Source organism: Protopterus annectens, chromosome 5.part0, assembly GCF_019279795.1.
Source record: "Protopterus annectens isolate FY-2018-M chromosome 5.part0, PAN1.0, whole genome shotgun sequence".
Taxonomy (NCBI): Eukaryota; Metazoa; Chordata; order Ceratodontiformes; family Protopteridae; genus Protopterus; species Protopterus annectens.
The window spans coordinates 609,950,553-609,972,981 of NC_056735.1; positions in this window are offsets into that span (position 1 = coordinate 609,950,553).

A 22,429-nucleotide genomic window follows, 5' to 3' on the forward strand; every position below is an offset into this window, starting at 1 on the left:
GAAATACTTACTGTTTTGACCACATTACTTAAAATATTATAGAAACTGTCATTCACAATTGAGAATGAACAAGAAATCAAAACCTTAACTTCTCTAATACATATTCATAAAAGCAAGCTTGTGAGTAAGTAGTCAGTACTCACTGTGAGCATCAGACATATATATATATATATATATATATATATATATATATATATATATATATATATATATATATATATAAAACTCTAAACCCAAAGCAAAAGTAGCGATGTATATATCCCAACGAACCAAAGGCAGAGGAGATAAACCAAAACAGTCAAACTTAGTGGAAAACACTGGTCCTGTATAAATCAGTATACCAAGATTAAGAATAGAGAGTAGAAATTTTTAATGAACGTTAACGCTTTCAAGAAACAAGTTCTCTTCCTCAGACGTTACAGCTAAAAATACATATCAAAACATATAAATACAACTTTCAACATTACACGCACTTGCATCACTTCCTGTTCACTGTTATAGACCTTAAAGCAACAGTGACACCTTAGTTCTAAAATACAAACTAAGGCAATATGCACATATTAAAAATTAAGAGGTTGATTCTATGAAATCATGAAAATCATATTAAGAATCACGCTTTTTAAAAAAGATTTGAAGGGAACATTAAAACAACAGTGACACATTGGCTCTAGAATATAAACTAAAGACAATATACACATAATGCAGATTGAAAGGTTGGTAATGTAGAATAACAAAAATCATCATCTTAAGGATCGCGCTTTCAAAATGGGTTTGAGGGGAACGTGATCATTGAGTCCCACTCCTCTATGGGCTGCCAACCGGAATATCCATTTAATTTCCATTTGCTCTGTCAAATTAATCAGATCCCCACCACGCACATCAGGTTTCATAACCTGTAGTACTTGGAACAAAAAGATGTGATCCCCACCATACCTAAGCATGTGTTTGGATATGGCACTGTATGTTTCATTTCTCCCATATGCATACAAATGATCCCTTATTCGCTCTCTAAGGGACCTGTTAGTTTTACCCACATAGAAACTGAAGCAGGTCTGACAGCATGCAACGTATATCACGTGCCTGGTGCTGCAGTCAGACCTGCTCCTAATTTCCCATAATCGTCCATCATTCGAGTTTCGAAAAAACCTGGATGTATCTATATACTGGCATTGTTGACAGGAGCCACATCTTCTGGTACCGAACTGCCAGGATGGAACCGGGCATTGTTCATTAGCACATAGATCTGGGAAACAAAGTAGCTGTTTCAAATTTAGTTTATTACTATACGTATATCGTGGGCAATTACCTACTAAATATCGTATACGTGAATCTACCATTAAGATGCTCCAATTATCCATAATAGTACGTTGTATAAAAGATGTATTATTGCCCAAAGGTATTGTAAGAAAAGGGTGAGTAACTGGCTTGGCTGGAGCTTTCCTAGCAAATCCATGACTTGAGAAATAGGGTCTACCTCTTGTCCCCCTCATTTGTGCCACCTGTTCACATACATTGTTGACCTCTGTAGGCAAATAGCCTCTATCAACAAAGGAAATCTTCAATGCCTCCAGTTCTCTCAAAGAATCCTGATCACGGGAACAGAGACGTGACACTCTCAATGCTTGCCCCTTCATGATGTTAGTAAAAACTCTCGGATTATGCATGCTGTCCCTAGAGAGAAAAGAGTTAGTATGACAGGGTTTTCTATACACAGTAGTGTGGAACATGCGCCCTGCATAATGTACAGTGGTATCCAAGAAATCAATAGAAATTTGTGAGAACTTCATGGTGAATTTCAGAAAACCATCCTGATTGTTAAGTTGTTCATGGAAGGAAAGTAGCGAGGCACCAGTCCCATGCCACAGAAGAAAGAGGTCATCCACAAATCGCCTGTAAAAAACAATACTGGTGTTGTTGAGTATGACCTCCCTCTCCCAGGCCACCATCACCAAGTTGGCATAAGTGTTGGCACAACTGGTGCCCATTGCTACTCCTGATACCTGTCGGTATATGGTGTCCATGAACAAAAAATAGTTATTATCTATTACCACTTCCAATAATAGACATAAAAAATCTGTCTCAGTGTTTGACATAAATCCATTCAATACAGATCTCACCATTTGAATACCATCCCCAATGGGTATACAGGTAAAAAGTGATGTAACATCTAGCATAGATAGTAGTACATCATCTTGTCCCATATCACAGTTAACAAACTGATAGAGGTCCCCAAGGAATTGTTCAGTATCCCTGAGTACATGGGAAAACTGAAATAGGACCGACTTAAGCTTATGATCAAGGTATACAGAAATGGTCTCCGTCAACCATCCTGCCCCAGCAACAATAGGTCTAAATAAAGGGATAACAGGATTTTTGTGTATCTTTGGCAGCCCATTAATGCGTGGTATCAACGGTGTCTCTACCCTAAAATAATCACGCAATTCCTTAGTCATATTATTCAAAATTACACATTCATCCAAAACATTACCAACCACTCTAGAACATTCATTAGTGTCAACTATATCAAGTCTCTCATATTCTGGTGTATCCAGCATCTGAATCATGGTCTCAATATAATATTGACGATCCATTACAACAGTCCTTCCTCCTTTGTCCGCAGGTCGTATAATAATCTTATCATTTGCTTTAAGTTGCCTAAGTGCCTCGGTCTCCTCAGGAGACAGATTCCCAGCTGATTCGGGTATATGGAAGCCAATGCCATGATATATATCGTTTTCAGCACCCTTGATAAACAGTTCTAAATTAGAGTTTAGTGTGGGATTAAACAGACTCTTACGTTTAAATTCTGATGTACTTAAAGGAGTGCTAACATCATTATATATCAGCTTCAAGTTCACATTCCTAGCAAACATCCGCAAAGATGTAAGAAATTCACTAACATCTGCTGATGCACTGGGAATATATGTGAGTCCCCTATCCAGAACGGACATTTCTACATCTGACAGTTGGTAGTGAGATATATTCAGGACAGTTAGTGTTCGTTCCCTCTCATTTTGTGAGGGTAGCGTGTTTCCCTGGACGTCTCCCTTCTCTTGGGATCCCTGGGATAGTCTTGGTCGATGGACCTCTTTCTCCCCATGCGAATGGGGAGAGGAGCATCCAGAAAATCCCGTGTGCCTTTGGGTAATAGCTTATCTAGTTGAATCTTTCGTCGTACCACGGGATTGGTACAACTTAGACTCCCCACTGTCGAAGCCGAGGGCCCCTCGGCCGGTGTAAAATATACAGATTTCACTGACTGTGGTGATACAATAGCATCACACTGTTCATTCACAGCCCTTTCTGTGACAGGTATATTTATGTCCAAAAGAACTTTGTTACTTGTATCACTACTCACAGTACTTAATTGGCCATTCAAACCAGCATGTGTAGATTTATCCAGAGGCAAATTTATCGTAGAGTCAACGTTGACATCAGCCACTGTATAGTTAGTCTGTTTAGGGACTATATTATCCGACTTACGTGACTGCGCAGAGTTAACAGTTTTAGGCCACAGGAACACATTATTGTGTTCAAAATCATATTGATCTCTCAGTAATTTCTTCTTCTTCTTTTGGTTTAGTAGTGTATTACCAAACCGAGTGACCTTATCAGATAGCTCATACAAAGTCACATCCGCCACATCCCTACCAACAGCATTCAAAAGACGCTGTTGCTGTCTATTTATATTCGCCAACAATTCCTGCTCTATTGGTCGAAAATAGTCAATTATTAGCTCCATATAAGCTCTACTGGCTTGTAGATTAATTACCTGCCACCTCGCTAGCAGCTCAGGATGCGAGTTACCATACGTTGGCATAGTTAGTATTCGGAGGCCCCTCGGAATTACTCTATGATGTAAACTGGCCTCCAAGTGTTGCCTCTGTAGCTGTAGTCTCTTATATCTAAATAAGTCATTCTCCATATCCCTCTTGAGCTGCCTCGCAAGTATGCTGGCATCAATGTCCAATTCCACTTCAATAGTACTGGATTCATCCAACACAAGTAAAGGGTTATTCACCTCCGTTAACAGCCCCGATAGCGGTCCCTCCATGGGACGAAAAAACAACTGCCGCAGACCATTCGGTTCCACTGTGGTCTCGATAGATTTACGATTACTTGCCATATCACCACAACGATCATCCGGTGTCTTCTCTATTGCTAAAAACAGATGTAGACAACTCCAAACCCAAAGCAAAAGTAGCGATGTATATATCCCAACGAACCAAAGGCAGAGGAGATAAACCAAAACAGTCAAACTTAGTGGAAAACACTGGTCTTATATAAATCAGTATACCAAGATTAAGAATAGAGAGTAAAAATTTTAATGAACGTTAGCGCTTTCAAGAAACAAGTTCTCTTCATCAGACGTTACAACTAAAAATACATATCAAAACATTTAAATACAACTTTCAACATTACACGCACTTGCATCACTTCCTGTTCACTGTATAGACCTTAAAGCAACAGTGACACCTTAACTCTAAAATACAAACTGAGGCAATATGCACATATTAAAAATTAAGAGGTTGATTCTGTGAAATCATAAAAATCATATTAAGAATCGCGCTTTTTAAAAAAGATTTGAAAGGAACATTAAAACAACAGTGACACATTGGCTCTAGAATATAAGCTAAAGACAATATACACATAATGCAGATTAAAAGGTTGGTTCTGTAGAATAACAAAAATCATCATCTTAAGGATCGCGCTTTTAAAATGGGTTTGAGGGGAACGTGATCATTGAGTCCCACTCCTCTATGGGCTGCCAACCGGAATATCCATTTAATTTCCATTTGCTCTGTCAAATTAATCAGATCCCCACCACGCACATCAGGTTTCATAACCTGTAGTACTTGGAACAAAAAGATGTGATCCCCACCATACCTAAGCATGTGTTTGGATATGGCACTGTATGTTTCATTTCTCCCATATGCATACAAATGATCCCTTATTCGCTCTCTAAGGGACCTGTTAGTTTTACCCACATAGAAACTGAAGCAGGTCTGACAGCATGCAATGTATATCACGTGCCTAGTGCTGCAGTCAGACCTGCTCCTAATTTCCCATAATCGTCCATCATTCGAGTTTCGAAAAAACTTGGATGTATCTATATACTGGCATTGTTGACAGGAGCCACATCTTCTGGTACCGAGCTGCCAGGATGGAACCGGGCATTGTTCATTAGCACATAGATCTGGGAAACAAAGTAGCTGTTTCAAATTTAGTTTATTACTATACGTATACCGTGGGCAATGTTGCCCTGCTAATGCACCCACGACACATGTTCAGTAATGTTATGAAAGGGCAGCTGATGCGAGCCTCCAGGCTGAATCCGAGCCTGACAGGTTTCGGTGAAGAAGTTGAGAGACTAAGACACATGTTTTTGGGAAGAGGGTATGAAGAATCTAAGTTTAACCACACAGTTGAAAAGGTGTACAAGCTGCGAAATACGTCAGCGAGACCCTATTTTGCTGACCAGGCTTTGGACTCAGGAGTTGAAATGTCCACTCCGCCTGATTATGTGAGAGCACTTATGGCTTTTAGCAGTGATGTCTTTCAATTGAAAGAGTTGATGAGTAAGCACTGGGATATTTTAGGTTTAGATCAGGAGATTAGCAGTGTAGTGGGGCCGACTCCACTCATTGCATATAGGAATAAATCTAATTTGAGGAATTTACTGTGTTATAAAAACATTACGCCTCATGCAAGGCATGAACATGGCTATAACACTATCGCTTGTGGAAGATGCAACCAGTGCCATTTGATTGACACCAGGGTTAGCTTTGTAAATCCACATAATGGGGTTGAGTACAGTTTTGATACTGGCACGAATTGCATGAGTAACAATATTGTGTACCTAGCTAGGTGCACAGCATGCGAATCATTTTATATCGGCAAGACAAATAGGACACTACGTGAGAGGATTAGGGAACATCAGTACTATATCAGGCTAGGCAATGATGTCAATTCTTTAGCCAAGCATGTTATGACTAGTGGTCCCTCACACAGTTTTTTGTATAGTGTCATTCAACAAGTTTTCCCTAACTCAAGAGGTGGTGATTTAATTAATCATACACTTGAGTGTGAGTTACGTTGGATAGTTAGATGTAAAGCAGATGTTACCCCAGGACTGAACGAAAAAGTTAATTTAAGACCTATATTGAGGAAGAGGCGCTGTTTTAAACCTAAGAATCAGCACAGATTGCCCTCCTAGGATATCTCCCATGCAGTTAGATATTAGGAATTTCTCTTAATTCTTTATTATCAGCTGTTCAGTATATGAAGAGGGCGTCTAGTGTCTATCGTGACCCTTTTACTTGGCACAATTCATGTTAAGTTTGTGACAATTATTTTTTCTGTATGATTGTGTGTTTTGTGCCTTATTATTGATTGTAATATTTGAACTGTTTTTTAACTTAGGAGAATGTTCGTTTTTAAACAGTTTTTAAATTTTGTAGACAGGAATGTCCTTTTTAAACATTGACAGCGTAGGTTAGGCATCGATTGTTTAAGCAGCTTTATTAGAGACAGAGGACATGTGATTTTCACTGGCCAATGAGAAATGTTTTATTACTATTTAAATGTAATGTGAATGTGATATATTGTAACGTCTGAGGAAGCCGAATGGTGAAAGCGCTTACGTCTGTTCTATTAAATACGTATTTCCAAGTAACGTTGATTGCATTGGATTATATTTGTCTGACTGTGAACATTTAGTTTGTTGGATCACTTCTGCCGTGACTCTGCATATGCTTTTGGTGGTTGGATTATTCATTTATTTATTTTGTGCAGAGTTTGAGCTCCGTTGGCGGTGTGTGTTTGTTTGCGTGCTTGTTGGATTATATATATATATATATATATATTTATTTATTTATTTATTTATATACATATACATAAATATGTATATATATATATATATATATATATATATATATATATATATATATATGGGATCCTTACAGATCCCGAAAGACAAAATCACCCAAACTAATTTCGGTTTGGCATACTTGCGCAAAAGTGCTTTTCACCGAAGAAGCACTTTCCCGTGAGTATGCCTGTTTGCGAGACTGCACTATGGTGTGGATAAGGGAAAATTCCCTTTTCCTCACTGTAGTGAGGTCTTGGAGTGAGAATGTTAAAGTAGGGGGGGGTGGGGGGTGCATGGGGGCTAAACGTAGATTTCTTTCTTTTTTTTTTCTTTTTTTTTAACATATATTAACAAAAACGCTTTTTCGGTGAAAGCACTTTCATTAATATATGTTCGGTGATTATGAATTTGGGACTTTGCATATTCATGCATAAGTCCTAGATCCATATATTTATATATATATATATATATATATATATATATATATATATATATATATATAAATTTATATATCTATATATATATGTGTGTGTGTGTATTTTATATATATATATATATATATATATATATATATATATATATATATATATATATATATACAGATATATATGTGTGTGTGTGTGTGTGTGTGTGTATGTGTGTGTGTGTGTGTGTGTGTGTGTGTGTGTGTGTGTGTGTGTGTGTGTGTGTGTGTGTGTGTGTGTGTGTGTGTGTGTGGGTCCCATTTAGGTGATTGAAGTCTTAGAACCTCAAATTTTACATGGCTGACACCATATGATCAAAGTTTTAAAACTTCAAATACCTAAACGGAGATGACTATATAGCACAGAAGGGGAAATTTTCCCTTTTCCTCGCTGTAGTGCGATCTTGGAGTTGGTATATTTAAATAGCGGGAGGATGCATAAATGTCTAGACTTTTTTTATTTTGTTTTGTTTTTTTCTTTAGATGTTCAAAGTTTTAAATCTTTGTTCATATGGTCCCAGCCATATGAAATTCGAAGTTTTGAAATCTGGAAGATATCACATATCATACCCCTCCATAAAGGAGGCAAATCTTACGACTTCTCCAACTATCGTCCCATAGCACTTTTATCCCCCTTAGCTAAAATCACAGAAAAATGCATACATAAACAACTGCTCAACCACCTCCTCAAGAATACCCTTCTAGCTGACACTCAACACGGTTTAGACCTGATCACAGTACTACCACAGCTCTTCTCTCCTTCACCAACACTATTAACTTAAACCGTAACAACAACAAACTTACATCTTCGCTTTTCATAGACTTATCAAAAGCCTTTGACATGGTTAATCATACACTTCTCTTGCACACATTAAAATCTCTGGCCCTGGAGCCTTCTTCCCTTACCTGGTTCTCTTCCTATCTTGTAAATCGTCAGCAAGCTGTACTCTGGAAAAATTCTCTCTCTACTCTCCTTCCTATCTCTTTAGGAGTACCTCAAGGGTCTATCCTAGGCCCACTTCTATGTTCTATCTTTATAAATGACCTTCAATCATCTTTACCTAATACTACCTGCATACAATATGCAGATGACTCCACTATAATTTGCACTGCCGCTTCTCAAACAGAACTCCAGTTTCAAACACAATCAGCCTTCTCAACTGTTGAACAGTGGTTCTCCAATCGCTGTCTACTCCTTAACCCCAAGAAAACTAAATTATTACTCTTCTCACCTACCCGTAAATCTACTTTGATAAACTTCTGTATTACTGCAACTGACAACACCATAATCTCTCCTGACTCCTCAACTAAACTTCTTGGTGTTATTATCGATAATAATCTCAACTATGATTGCCACATCAACACCACAATAAAAGCTGTTAATAAAAAGATTGGATCCCTATACAGAATAAAGCCCTTCCTCACACCTGAAGCTAGGATAACCTTAGCCCAAACACACCTTATCTCTACCCTTTTGTATGCGTCCTCTATTTACACAAATCTATCTAAAAGTAACCTTAAGAAACTTACTACATCTTACCACAATATTGCCCGCTTTGCCACCACTTCCCAATTTAGAGCTCACCACTGTCTAAACCTAAAACAACTACACTGGCTGGAACTCCCTAACAAGCTCATTTTTCAACAACTCTTAATAGCACACAAAATTCTATACCAACCTTCTAAAACACCAGCTCTTTGTAACCTCTTGACTCCTTATATCAACCTGAAACAACTACGTTCCTCTGATAAATCACTTGTTAATATTACCAAAATTATGAATTCTGCAGGCAATTGCCTTTTCTCTAACTCAGAAGGTAAAATATGGAATAATCTTCCATCTGGTTTGTCCTCTTTGCCTACTCTCCCACTATTTAAGAAACAACTTTTAATACATCTTAATAAATTCTGGCTTTGCTCTTGTACCAACCCAGACTAGCCTGTTGGCACCCTTGTGTTTGTTATAAACTTTTCTTATCCAATTGTATTTCATCTTCTACTTCAACTGAGATGTTATCCCTTAATTGTAAATATTACTTAACTCACTAAAAAAAAAAAAAAAAAAAAAAAAAAAACAGGAATTGTTTGTGTTTATGATTTGATACCTTATTATATTGTTTTGCTAGTTGCTAACCTCTGACCTCACTTCTTTCTGACCTAGAATGATTCTGATTAGTTAAGATCTTTAATATTTGTACTTACATTTTTTTCCCTTTGTATAATACATTTGTACTTTGTCTTTTTATGTATTTCCAATAACTGTTTTTAACCTCTGGAGCTTTTCTCCCCGGGCCTCCACTGAAAATGGACATTAATCCAGCTGGACTATAATAAATAAAAAAAAAAAAAATATATATATATATATATATATATATATATATATATATGTATATACACTTTTTTTTTATTCCTAAGTCACAAAGACATGCACAGGGCAGAGCACATTCAGCATTGTCCTATTCAACCATAGCCTGAGTACTGGCTTTGTCCCAGCTGAGTGGAGGATAAAACTCTCTCAACTAGGCATCAATCCATATGTTACCAGATGGGTAGCAAACTGGCTGACTGATAGAACCCACCTAGTCAAAATAGGGGAAGCAACCTCAAAGAGTAGATGCGTAACAAGTGCCATACCCCAGGGTTTGGTCTTGGGTCCTCTCTTATTTGGGATATACTTTTCTGAGGTGCCTGCCAAAACTAGTGGGCTTTGGCTATCCAAGTTTGCAGATGACTGCAAGCTGGATGCTGTCATCAATTCCCCTAGTGATGTGGAGATCCTCCAAGAGGGTCTCACTCAGATAAATGACTGGTGCCAGAAACATGGCCTCAAGCTGAATACCAAATAATGCATCCTCATCCCCTTTGGGGAGAGTGATGTCTTCACAAATTATCACATTAATAACAACATCCTAAGCATGCAATCAGTTGTGAGGGATTTGTGAACCCAGGTTGATAGCAACCTGACTTTTGACCACCACATTGCTTCCATTGTACAAAGCCTTCTACATGGCCCACCTCATAAGTAAGGGTATCTCATCCAGGGACAAGGAGGTCATAGCGTTCCTGTATTATTCCCTTATAAGGCCCATTACTGAGTACAGTTCCCCTTTCAGCATGTACCTCAAAAATCACATGCAGCAGCCTGAGAGACCACACAAGTTCCTCACCAGGAGAATCCAGGGCCTCAAACATCTACCATACACAGATAGGCTAAAAGTCCTATCCTCTACTCAGTTTCATACACACTCTTCAAAGGTGACCTCTGTTTGGCATACAGGGTGATCATGGACTCCACCTTCATGGGACTGCTGCATATCTGCAAGTCATGCTCCACATGCGGCCTCAACCTGTGACATCAACAAGACTTGTTGGTGAGACAGATTTATATCCCAGAGACGCCCCCAATCTATGGAATAGACTCCCTCTCCATGTCAAGCAGAGTACCTCTTTAACCCTTTTTAAGTGCAACCTGGATAACTGGATGGGAAACAGAAAATATACCCCTGGGATTCCACCTGTGTCCATGCTGGACAGGGGCATCAGTGTTGACTTGTCGAAACATGAGCTAAACTCTTCTCTAGGCTTATAAAGGCCTCAGGGCTAATAGCCTAGCAACCTACTATGGTCCTATGATTGTTTGCACAGTGTGGTTGAGGGTGGGGATGGCAGGATGGCAAGGCTGTTACTAACGTGAGAGAGTACAATTAAGAAACAAATGTAGTTATTAAAGTATAGAGTTGTCAGGGCCAGTATCAAGAGATGTATACCATTAGACAGTACTGTTTAGATATCTTTCATGTGTGAGGTAGTATGGGCACGTTTTTTTTAATTGAATGTATATGCATGCATTAACAGAATCAAACACTGTGCTAGCACTACATCTTGGCATCTTGGACAGATGTGAGCCATACATGGTAGAATAGTCAGTTCAGTGTCATCACTCCCGATCACAAGAACTACTTTTGCCAAGAGTTGCACTATTATTTCCACAGCCCTGTTTTAAAGTCAGGGTGCTACCTGAATATCAGTGATGTCTGCTGGATGAGATTTAATCACTACTTTTTCCAGGACCATGACCCTTTGGGCTACCATGTCAGGGTGTGGATACCACAATCACTAATGGAGCAGTGGAAGAAGTGCCACTATGGGAGCAGTATCTGGCACAGCCACATTGGCTAACACCAGAAAATGTAGCTGCTCTCTGGCCACATCAGTGCCTACTCTCCAGTAGCAGACATTCTATCAAAGGCACTGCTCATTCCAGTGTGTCATTCATCCTGTACAAGGAGTCACCGACATGGTTCAGGGAGTCATGCACATCAGAATGCATGACATTTAGTACTCACACTATCTCTTCCAGGACCTGAAGGAATGAGCATGTGCCTCCATTATGGCTCTACACATACATCTGGTGGCACCTAATGACACACTAGCATCAGGTGGAGAGTGGACAGCAGACCTCATCTGAGCACCTCTACAAGCCTTCCTATGTGTACCTCACTCTCACAATGGCTACGGGGGTAATCAACCAGATCTTCAACTGGAGTACCCACACTTCCATTATCCACTGCATTGCTCTCATCCTGTCCTATATCAAAGGGGTCTGTGGCATGAGGATGCATAGGCCTACTGACATCCTCAGTGTTAGACTGACCCTCTTCAGCCCCAGACTGTGCCCTTTCATCATCACCATCATTATCATCAGAGGCTACTGATACCCTGACATCAGGTTTTAGCAGTTCCACAGTGCCACTGTCAGGATCAGCTATGATAACAAATAATAAGCACAATAAAGAAAGAAATAGGGGATGAAAATGAACACGACTTTGTTATACGAAAGCTATGTTAATATATAACAAATGTTAAAGCAATATAAATGTTACTCTCACTTAAACATAATTCTACATTATATACACTATTAACAATACAGATGTGTGCTTACCATGTGCAGATGGACTTGCAGAATACAATACAGATGCCTCTGTATGTAGTGAAGGGAGAGGACAGAAGGTTGATAAGTATCACAATGCAAAAGAGCCAAGAAAGAGAGAACAATCCCCTTTACATGTGCAGATTACAAATCATCCCATACAACAATCTACTGACAGTTAATATCCCCAAAACATTGTCCTCTGGCTATAGATAAATTAGACATATGAGATATATGCATATAAAGATCTCTAGAATGACACAAATTATTTTAATTTTGCATACCTGGAAATTCTGTTTGAGACACTCTGGGTCTGTCATCCACATCAGCAACAACATTAAGGATTCTATGTGAACCCTCTCTTGAGCTGTCTGGATCTCTGACAGTGGACAGGAACTTCTCTGTTTCAGTCAGTGGTGGTTCAGTAGCAGGGCCACCCCCTGTATCCACCTGTTCCTCAGCAACTGCAGCCACTCTATGGTAGGCAGAGCCGATTGCATCACTTGCCCTGTGTCATACCCATAAGTAAGTTCTCCTGTGCTCTATGATGGCACTTGATGTCATCAACCACCTGTGCCATATCTTGTCTTGGACAGATTTGTCACCTCTACCTCTCTCTAAGAGAAAAGCTACATGATGATGGGAAGCCTGCACAATAACCTGCCACTAATCTTACCCTTTAGTCTCTACCTTTCTCACCACTACCCATTGCCATTATTTCTTGGCAACGAGCCTTATTACCCTCAGTTTTGATGTTTTTATCCTACAAATATATATATATATATATATATATATATATATATATATATATATATATATATATATATATATATATATATTGTGTTTTACCTATATGAATTGTATGAGCTAATTGTATTACCATTATTATATGCTTTATAGATATAATGTCAAGGATCTTACTTTGAACTTTTATTGTTTATTTCATGTTTTCTTTTTCTACAAGTATAAATTTAATCTGTACAAATGTACATTCAATATAATCTTCTTTGGAGCTTTTCTTCCAGGGTCTCTGCTGAAAATGGGCTTCTGGTCCAGTCGGACACTACCTGATAATAAAATGTAAATAAATAAATAAATGAACTCTTTTTCTATAGCAGTGAACAGCGACTTGCATGCTACAGTTCATTTTCCTGTATGGGATGAAACAGAAAACTGAGAAAAAACATATAATATACAGTCAGTATGACTGTGAATGCAATTATGTATGAATATATGCATACATACATGTAAAGCAGTTGAAAAGTTAATGTTCATTATGACTTTACACAAGTTAAGACTGCCCCCCAACAAAATTCATAAAATAAAACAATTATAACAGCTATGTAAAGTGGACAATATATGTGTAATTGTGTAATACAGCATGGCATTAACAATACTAATTCTCAATGCACAAACAAAAAGAGAAATATATTCTAGTGTCATGTTATCTCCACTGAAGTGGAAGGCAGCAGTTGCATATTACAACCTTAACACATTCTTTGGGCTGTATGTGTAAAATACTTGACCTTTATAAGAAGTTATACTATACTCTTCTGCAATAACTGTTCAAATTATGAGAAAATAAAATTTACATAATTATGCCGGGTAACATTCTTTACAAACCTTTGTAGTAAAGACAAATAACTGGGCTATGTCAACCGTAAATGACAAAGAAAATGCAGACAGATTAACAGTGGCTGTACTAGGCATTGCAATCCACCTTTAATGTTAAACTAAAAGTATTCGGTAAAATATAACAACATACCTTGGCAAGAAAGTACTTTAGAAAGTAAGTAAATTTCCTCAAAGTTTATTTAGCGGTAAGGGGCTCTCTGTAGCCCAACATCCTCTCCAGTATGATATAAGTTCTTTAGCTACAAGATTACTTTTATATAGTGCACCTTCGGCACTCTCAGCAATGTGATTATGCAAATGAAATGTTAAATCATTAGCATTCCTGAATACCATAATATGCATTAAGTGCAGATAAGGTAAACATGGTGTAAGAAGTTACACAATTGCATGCACATGCCTTAGCACTGCAAGGATGAGCATTGAGAAGTGATACCTGCAATGGTTTGCAAGTGTCAATGAATAATTTGACTGCAGAAACAATCAGTGTTTCATCATCTCCCCTCTTTGGTGTACAGAGGGTGTGACAGGGAGTAAACATGAAAACATCTGAAAGTGTATTGACTGAGTTAGGAGACCAACATTCCTAACATTCAAATGCTGTTTTTATGACCACGGTTACTTCCTCTTATAAAGAAATGTGCATATTCAAGGGAGTACATTACACATTGATTCAGATACTATATACAATAAAAATGAGGTAGCATTGCTTCCAGGAAATCATTAATGAGGGAATGAGGCATCATAAATAAAGAGACTGATAAAGCTTCAGATTTTGCACTCTTTGTTTAATATTGCGTAAGTATGTGAACATCCTAACTATTGTCAATATTCCACTCATCTAGACATGTACTAGCAAATGAGAAAGGACAATTTCCAGAACTTGTTTCTGTTGCACATTCAGTGTGAAGTGATAAAATCTCACATTTTGTTTACATGTAAACACTTTTTCTCTCCTTGCTAATATACATTTTTGTCTGTGGCAAATATGGGAAATAATCTCAAATGATTGTTCTTAATACCCTGGTTTGATGCTTTACATCCATGCAAATTACTGTTGCGAGATACAGTTGAGGAAGCATCAGAAATGCACATTTAAAGTGCTTGTTTTAAAATGTGTCCTTATTTTTTTACTTTATACTTTGTGTGCCGTTTGGTGCTGTGCCTCTTTGACTGGCAGTGATCAGTAGCAGAGAAGGACAGTTTACTTCCAAACATAAAAATACTGACAAATTTAATTTGGAATGCCATCACTGATGAAATTGAGATTGGCATTGGTGTGCTTTCTCCAGCACTCTTGACTGTACTGAGTGAAGAAATTCAAGCTGTCATCTACCTGTCTCTGTGGCATACAATGTAAACAATGTGAGCTTAGAGAAGCAGCACATGTGATGCAGGGTTTGAACCCAGATTACAGATCATTTTACTGAGGGAGGTCATAATAAATATTAACACCTACCTAAGTGTATGAGTGTGTTGTGGTGGGAACTTAAGTAATCTCAGTATTGATTAAATCTGACAAAGATATGTCATTTGAAATAATGTGACTATTGTATGTGCTGTGTGAAAAAATGAGAGTATGTCTGCTGTTTCTTGTCCCCTCTGCCATTGCCATGGCATTACCTAAAGTTCTGATATTGTCAGACAGAAATTATATTTTTGATGTGGGAAGGATTTGTAAGAAGGCTGAATGTGTCAGTGTAATGTACTAGTAGCACTGCTCATTGCTAAATATACACTTTGATTCACTTCATGTTACTTTCAATTGTTATACAAGACAATGTTTGCAAATTTTTTATTGCAGCCTACTGCATTTGCCTGCCACTTGGCAGCATGCATTTGGTGCACAGCCATTACCCTGGATAATCATGACTGCAGAGAACGCACCTGACAGATGTCCAACCCTGTGGCACAAGGTGCAAATGAAGTGAGCTTAGACTATGAGGACATGTTATGCAGGTTTGAAATCCTGTTTACAGACTTGTTTTCAATTATTCTCAGTTTGTATTCTTTTTTAATTTTATTTGAAATCTGCATTTGCAATCTGCTCACTACCAGGTAACCAGGGTTAACTACTGAAGGGAAAAAGGGAAAATTTTAATTTAGATTTTCATCAGCATCACAAATGAACCTGGTTTCATTACATAGCTGTCAACACTCCAAATAGTAATGACTGCATGAAATGCACCTGTTATCTACCTGTGCCTGTGATACAAAATGCAAATACATTGACTATGGAGAAAACACAGATTCACTGTGGAGTTCAAATCATTAGTAAGGACAGTTTTGATAATGGTGTCAGCTGCAAGGATAGACACACATTTTGGAAGATGAATTACACATCCTAAGTCTGGGTAATAACTATAGAATTTTACCTATAGTCCTTGTGACTTGCTGTTATCAGTGTGCTGTATTAGTAAAATAATCTGAACTTCTTGTTAGTCACTGGATTTGCTATGTATAATGTCAGAAATGGTTTCTAAATTGTGAGAACAGACAGTTAAGAACAGGTTGACTGATGCAATTACATGAACCAGCCATGAGGTAATGCAACTTATGATGTTGCAAGCCACTGATGAAAGTAATATTTATATTTTATTTTTATTTTCCTTACAACTTCATAGCATTTGCTACTTTGTTGACTTTCACATTTGCTTGCTGCTAAGTGACACATAAATATATTTTACTGCTGAAGAAAAAAAAAGTAAACATTTTAATTAGAGCTACCTTCTGTAGCGCACAAATGCCTGGCAATGGTGCATGGGCATCAACACTCTGCATAGTACTTAGTGAATACATGCTACCTCTCAGATAACTTGTGGTATAAAGTATAAGTGAAGTGAACTGAAAGAAATAAGGCAGATGATGCAGGGTACAAATACAGTTAATTATTAATTTTATAGCAGGGGTCTGAGTGCACATTTGCACACACTTTTTTATCATTGTGTTTTCTTGTAAAACTCAACTATTCTCAGCATTCCTAACAGCATGTGAACTGTCTGTCCTCTTTCCCATTATTTGTCATTAACTACAACTCTGATAATATGTTCCACCAGATACTTTTATGATATTACAAGGAGATGTGAGAAGGGGGGGAGTGGCCAAGATGGTAAGCAGTTAACAGCACTCTATTTATCTCTGCTTCATTTTAACATATCTGACAGGATATTTACTAACAAAAACTCAAATAGAACATTTCAAACCCTGATGGATCTTTAGTTGAACATCTGCTGAAAGATTTTACTACAAAAATAAGTTTGAAACTCTTTTGATTGCCTTTTCCTGTCAAGTAAACTAGACTAGAAAGAACTAATTGTCTCAGAATGAGCCACTCTAAGCCCAGTGTACTAGACAGTACTATGAAAAAAAGACACACAGACTATACTAAGCAACATCAGTGAGTTATCTGTAAAGATAGATTAATTAGAAAGCAAAATGGGCAATTCAAAGAGGAATTAAAAATAAGTTGAAGTAATGAGTGAATCTCTTAAACAGCAATCATCAAAATCTCGAGTATGGAAGAGGTAATGTCTAACTGTGATAGAAGATTACTTGAAAATGATAATAACACTGAATTTATTCTGAAACAAAACAACTTATTCTGTGATAAAATAGAAGATTTAGAGAACAGATCTAGAAGGAATAACATCAGGATTTACAGGAATCCTGAAAAACAAGAGGGAGACAATATGATTCAATTACTTATTACCTGGCTGCCTAAAACTTTAAACCTCCATGAATCTTTTTCATTTGGCATTGAAAGGGCACATAGATCACTTTCTAACTCAGGTTAAAAAAACTTTCACAAAGGCCAGTGGTCATAAGATTTTCTCAAGTCAAGATAAGGGTTTAGTCTTAAAAGTTGCATGGACTAATTATCCAGTTGAAATTAAAGGAAATAATATAGGATTTGACAAATGACTATTCTACATTAGTGATGTGCAAGAGAAAAGCATGTGTGCCACTTGTTACAAGCTTAAAGAAAAGCAATATTAAAGCACAAACCTTGTTTCCAGCAAAAATAAGGATTCACCTTCCGGAAGGAAAGAAGATTTTAAAGACCTTGAAAGATGCAATGGACTTTATAAAAAAATAAAATTGTAGAAATAACAGAAGAAATAGACCATAATCTATCAACTTCATTGAAGAGAAATGCAGCAAGTGATGGTTGGTTAATAAAAGACAAAAACAGTAAAAAACTGAAGGACAAATGAAAATCAGTGTATTTCATGATTATGAATTCTTATTAATTTTAATTAGTGCTTGAAATCTTTATTTGTTTATTTTATTTATTTTGATATTTGTTAACCAGGTATGTCCAAATGAGCCTGAGCCCTTTTTCAATGGATGCCCAGGGAGAAAAGCTCCAAACAGAACACTTATTGATATGTAGAATAGTAGTATGTATAAAAGTTTTTAATACAAGCAAAAATCTAATACAGAAGTAGTTATATACATAACCAAAATTCTGAAATACGGTATAAAATAAAAAAAGTTAGTGGTCAGTGGGGTAAACAATATTTATAAACAATGGTATTTACAATAGACATATAAGTCTCAGGATAAAGTAGATAATAGAATAGGTCACCAAGCTCAGGAGTAAATAAGTAAGAGAAAAGATACAGTCAAGTAGAGTAGGTTTGAGCAGTTCAAAGTCAGAATAAAGAGAACATGGTTATGTGGAGTAACTGTAAGAGTAATGAGAGAGAGGGAGTTAAGCTGGGCTTTGGCAGGAGCAGATCCAAGAGTTCCATAAAATTTCTTTAATGGCTTTTTTGAATTTGTCAGTATTGGGTATAGTTCTGGTACTCAGTAAAAGTTTTTTTCCAAGCTAAGGCAAACGAGTAGCTGTATAGATGTTGGCCAATTGTTCTTTTGGGCTTATAGATTTCTAAGAGAAACTGATCAGAATACTTATGAGCAGGTGCTGCACATTACTCTCTCCAATGTAAATGATTTCTTTCTTTTTTCCCTACTTTACATTGTTACTAGTTCCCTTTTTAAAATGTTAGAGTTTGATTTTTTAGCTATATATGAAATTAAAGCCACTTATTTTCATATTGAGTTTAAATGGTTAAACTATTCATCTTAGTAAAAGTTAATTATTATTATGATGAAACTTATGTTAGATGGCACACTTGCTGACATCTTGGCATAGCTGAGTAATGTACTATTAAATGTAATATAAGATGCAACAAATGTCACTAAAGAGGCATGGGTTCTTAAAAAGGTCCAGTGGTCTGTCACTGATAGTATACTTGACATGCAACATTACCCAAGAAAGACAGGTTATGTTATAAGCAAAGTATCATAAATATAGCTTTTTACATATATAAAACTTATTATTGGAATTATATCAAACAATTACAGTAACATTCACACTTTCACAAGTTAAACCTGGATCACACATAACTGTCATTCTTTTAAATGCAAGTTTATATGCTATGTCTCCTTTAAAATGACAGTCTGATTTATATTAAACATTTCATACAAATAGTGCTAGCTGAATCATTAAATGCTATTGCTTTGAGTGCAATTATTTTTAGTAGTTGGAATACTTTGAAATGTTGTTTGCTGGGTTTTGGTGGTTTGGAGGGGTGTGGGGGATAGATGTGTGGTGTGGAGGTGGTTTGGATCCACTTGTGAGCATTTTTGTGTGAACTGCAACTGATGGACTGTTCATTTTCAAGCCCTTGTCATGAAAACCAACCTGAAACAACTTAGAGTCATGAGCACTTTTGTGATGCTGCAGGAGTTCTGAAAATTATAAGAACTGTCTAGGTTACTTCTTCCTGTCTAAAAGTGAAGTAAATAATCATAATATTTTGAATTATATGCTAAGATGTCAATGAATACAAGTTAGATAATAAGCAAGAGACAATGAATTGCATTCTAAACCACTGCCAGTTATTACATAGTTCTGAATGATTGCTATTGATAGTATACTTGACATGCAATAGCACCCCATAAAGTTATACTATGCTATAAACAAAGTATACAAATATATGCTCTTACATATAAAAAAGTTATTATTGGAATGTTATTGAATAATTAGAGTAGCATTCACACTTTTACAAGCTAATCCTGGATAACACATAGCTGTCATTCTTTTAATGCAAGTTCATATGCTGTGCCTACTTTATGTTAAACAGCTCATACAAATAATGCTTACTGAATCATTAAATAATATTTCTTTAAGTACAGTAACTTTTTAGTGGTTAACATACTTTGAAATGGTTTTTTTTTGATGGTTTGGAAGAGTTTGAGAGATTGATGTATACAGTAGAGGTTGCTTGGATTCACTCATTAATGTTTTTGTGTGAATTGTGGCTGACAAACTGTTTATTTGCCAGCCCTTGTCATAATGACCAGCTTGATTAGAATTACAAGCACTTTTGTGGTGCTGCAGGAGTTCTAAAATTCTAAGAACTGTCCATGTTACTTCTCCATGTCTAAAAGTAAATAATCATAATATTTTGAATCATATGCTAAGATGTCAATGAATACAAGTCAGATAATAAGCAAGAAACTAGTTCTGAATGCTTGCAGTATACCAAAAAGATATTTTATATACTAGCATATAGAATGACACTTCTGATAAAAAATTAGGATTGTGTTTCTTTGTTATTGTCTCTTTTTAATAATAATAAAACTTAATAACTCAGAGCAATTTATTATGGAAAGTTTGAATCTTAAAAGGGAAGATTTTTCAGATGTTTGTTCAGATACTGTTAAACATAACATTTAAGGAAAAAATAAGACTGATTCTAACAGTAGTACAAGATTAAGGAGTATTGCATATATAAGGATAAATATAAATGCTCTATTATATGGCACTCAACACTAGGATTATAGCTAAAATATAAAACCTAGGAATATAGTAATAGTACAAGATATAGTATACAAACAGAAATAGAAAGAGATCAGAATAAGTAAATGCGCTTATAGTTAAAACTACAAATATGAGCGTATGATCCTATGGACAACTTTACACATAGTATATAAAATAGAAAAAATATAAAATCAACCTGACCTATAAATTAATAAATATGAAAATAAAAATTGACTCCCTCCCTATAGTAGACCAGGGATTTAATGTAAAGTACCTAATAAAGATTATGAATACCTGTTTAACTTTTCTTATTCATAATAATTCATAGACAGGATTTTTAAGATGATGCATACTAAAAATATGAGACACAATAATATGAATCAGAAGCAGTTAGACTAATGGAGAGTTTGAGAGGTAGTTTGTTTGTCTTTTACAACAAACAAGGGAATATCTTATTCCACAGTTATATCATTAGTTTTTTTTTTATTTGTTTCAAAGTTTTCTCCATAGCTGAATATTGCATATTGTTATATATATAAAAATATATATAATAAATTCTGTACATAAATACAATTTCATTATACTCTTTTTTCTCTGTTATATAAATATCTGATTTTGAATGCATATTTATTAATATTAATGGATTTAATAATCCAGTAAAGAGGGGGAGTCTGTCCAAATACTTGCAATTACATAAAGCTCATATTCAGGAAACACATTTGCTTTAATAAAGATGTAAATAAACTTCCATTACAGAAATATTTGGTTTTAGCAGGTTCTGGGTTTTGAACTAAAAGACAAAGCACCTTCAATGTAAGGAAGAACTTAGCAGTAATGCCTAAATGAAAATATATCTATGTTGATAAAAAGGGTATGTTAAGCATTGTTATAACTGAATGGAATAGAAAACTATATACATTGGTGAACTCTCACTGGATTCCAGTTGTTGGAGCTAAAGATACAAAAAATTACTTAGACAGATGAAAGTTGAAGTTATAATGGCTGGTGATTTTAATTTTATTTAATCAGGCAAAGATCCCATTGCAGCTAGAAAGCTGAGAATCACATCTTCAGCCAAACACCTAAGAATTTTATAAATCTAATTCATTTAAAGGATATATGTGAGCTAAGAAAAACAGGTTCAATTTAATTTACCCATTATTCACACAGATCTGGAACACAAACAAATATTGATAACATTTTTGTCTCAAATAGTCTATCAGATAACAGAGAAATTTCAATAGTTTCATGTCCATTATCGATCCATAGTGCTATAATCTTTAGTATTATTTTAAAAAACCTATAATCTAATGCATCACAGGAGATTGCCAGCACACATTATTAAAATAAGAGGATTAAAAAACTGGTATGTTAAAGAGATCAAACATTTCTTAGAAATAAGCATAAATGGTAAAGTAACTGACACCCTGTGGGATTCACTAAAGGCTTATTTAAATAGAAAAGTTACAAGCTGGTATATTAGTAAAACAAGAGAATGCGACAAAGAACTGAATATACTACTGGCTAAAATAGACACACTAAACTTAAATCTTAAACCAAATGACATTATCAGTCAGTCTGAACTTAATAACTTAAATATAAAACATGTTGAAATTCTAAATCATAAAGTTTCAATAAACCTAGAAAATCTTAAACTTCAGGCGTATTCAGTAAACCCTTTAAGCTTGTAAAAATTGCTCT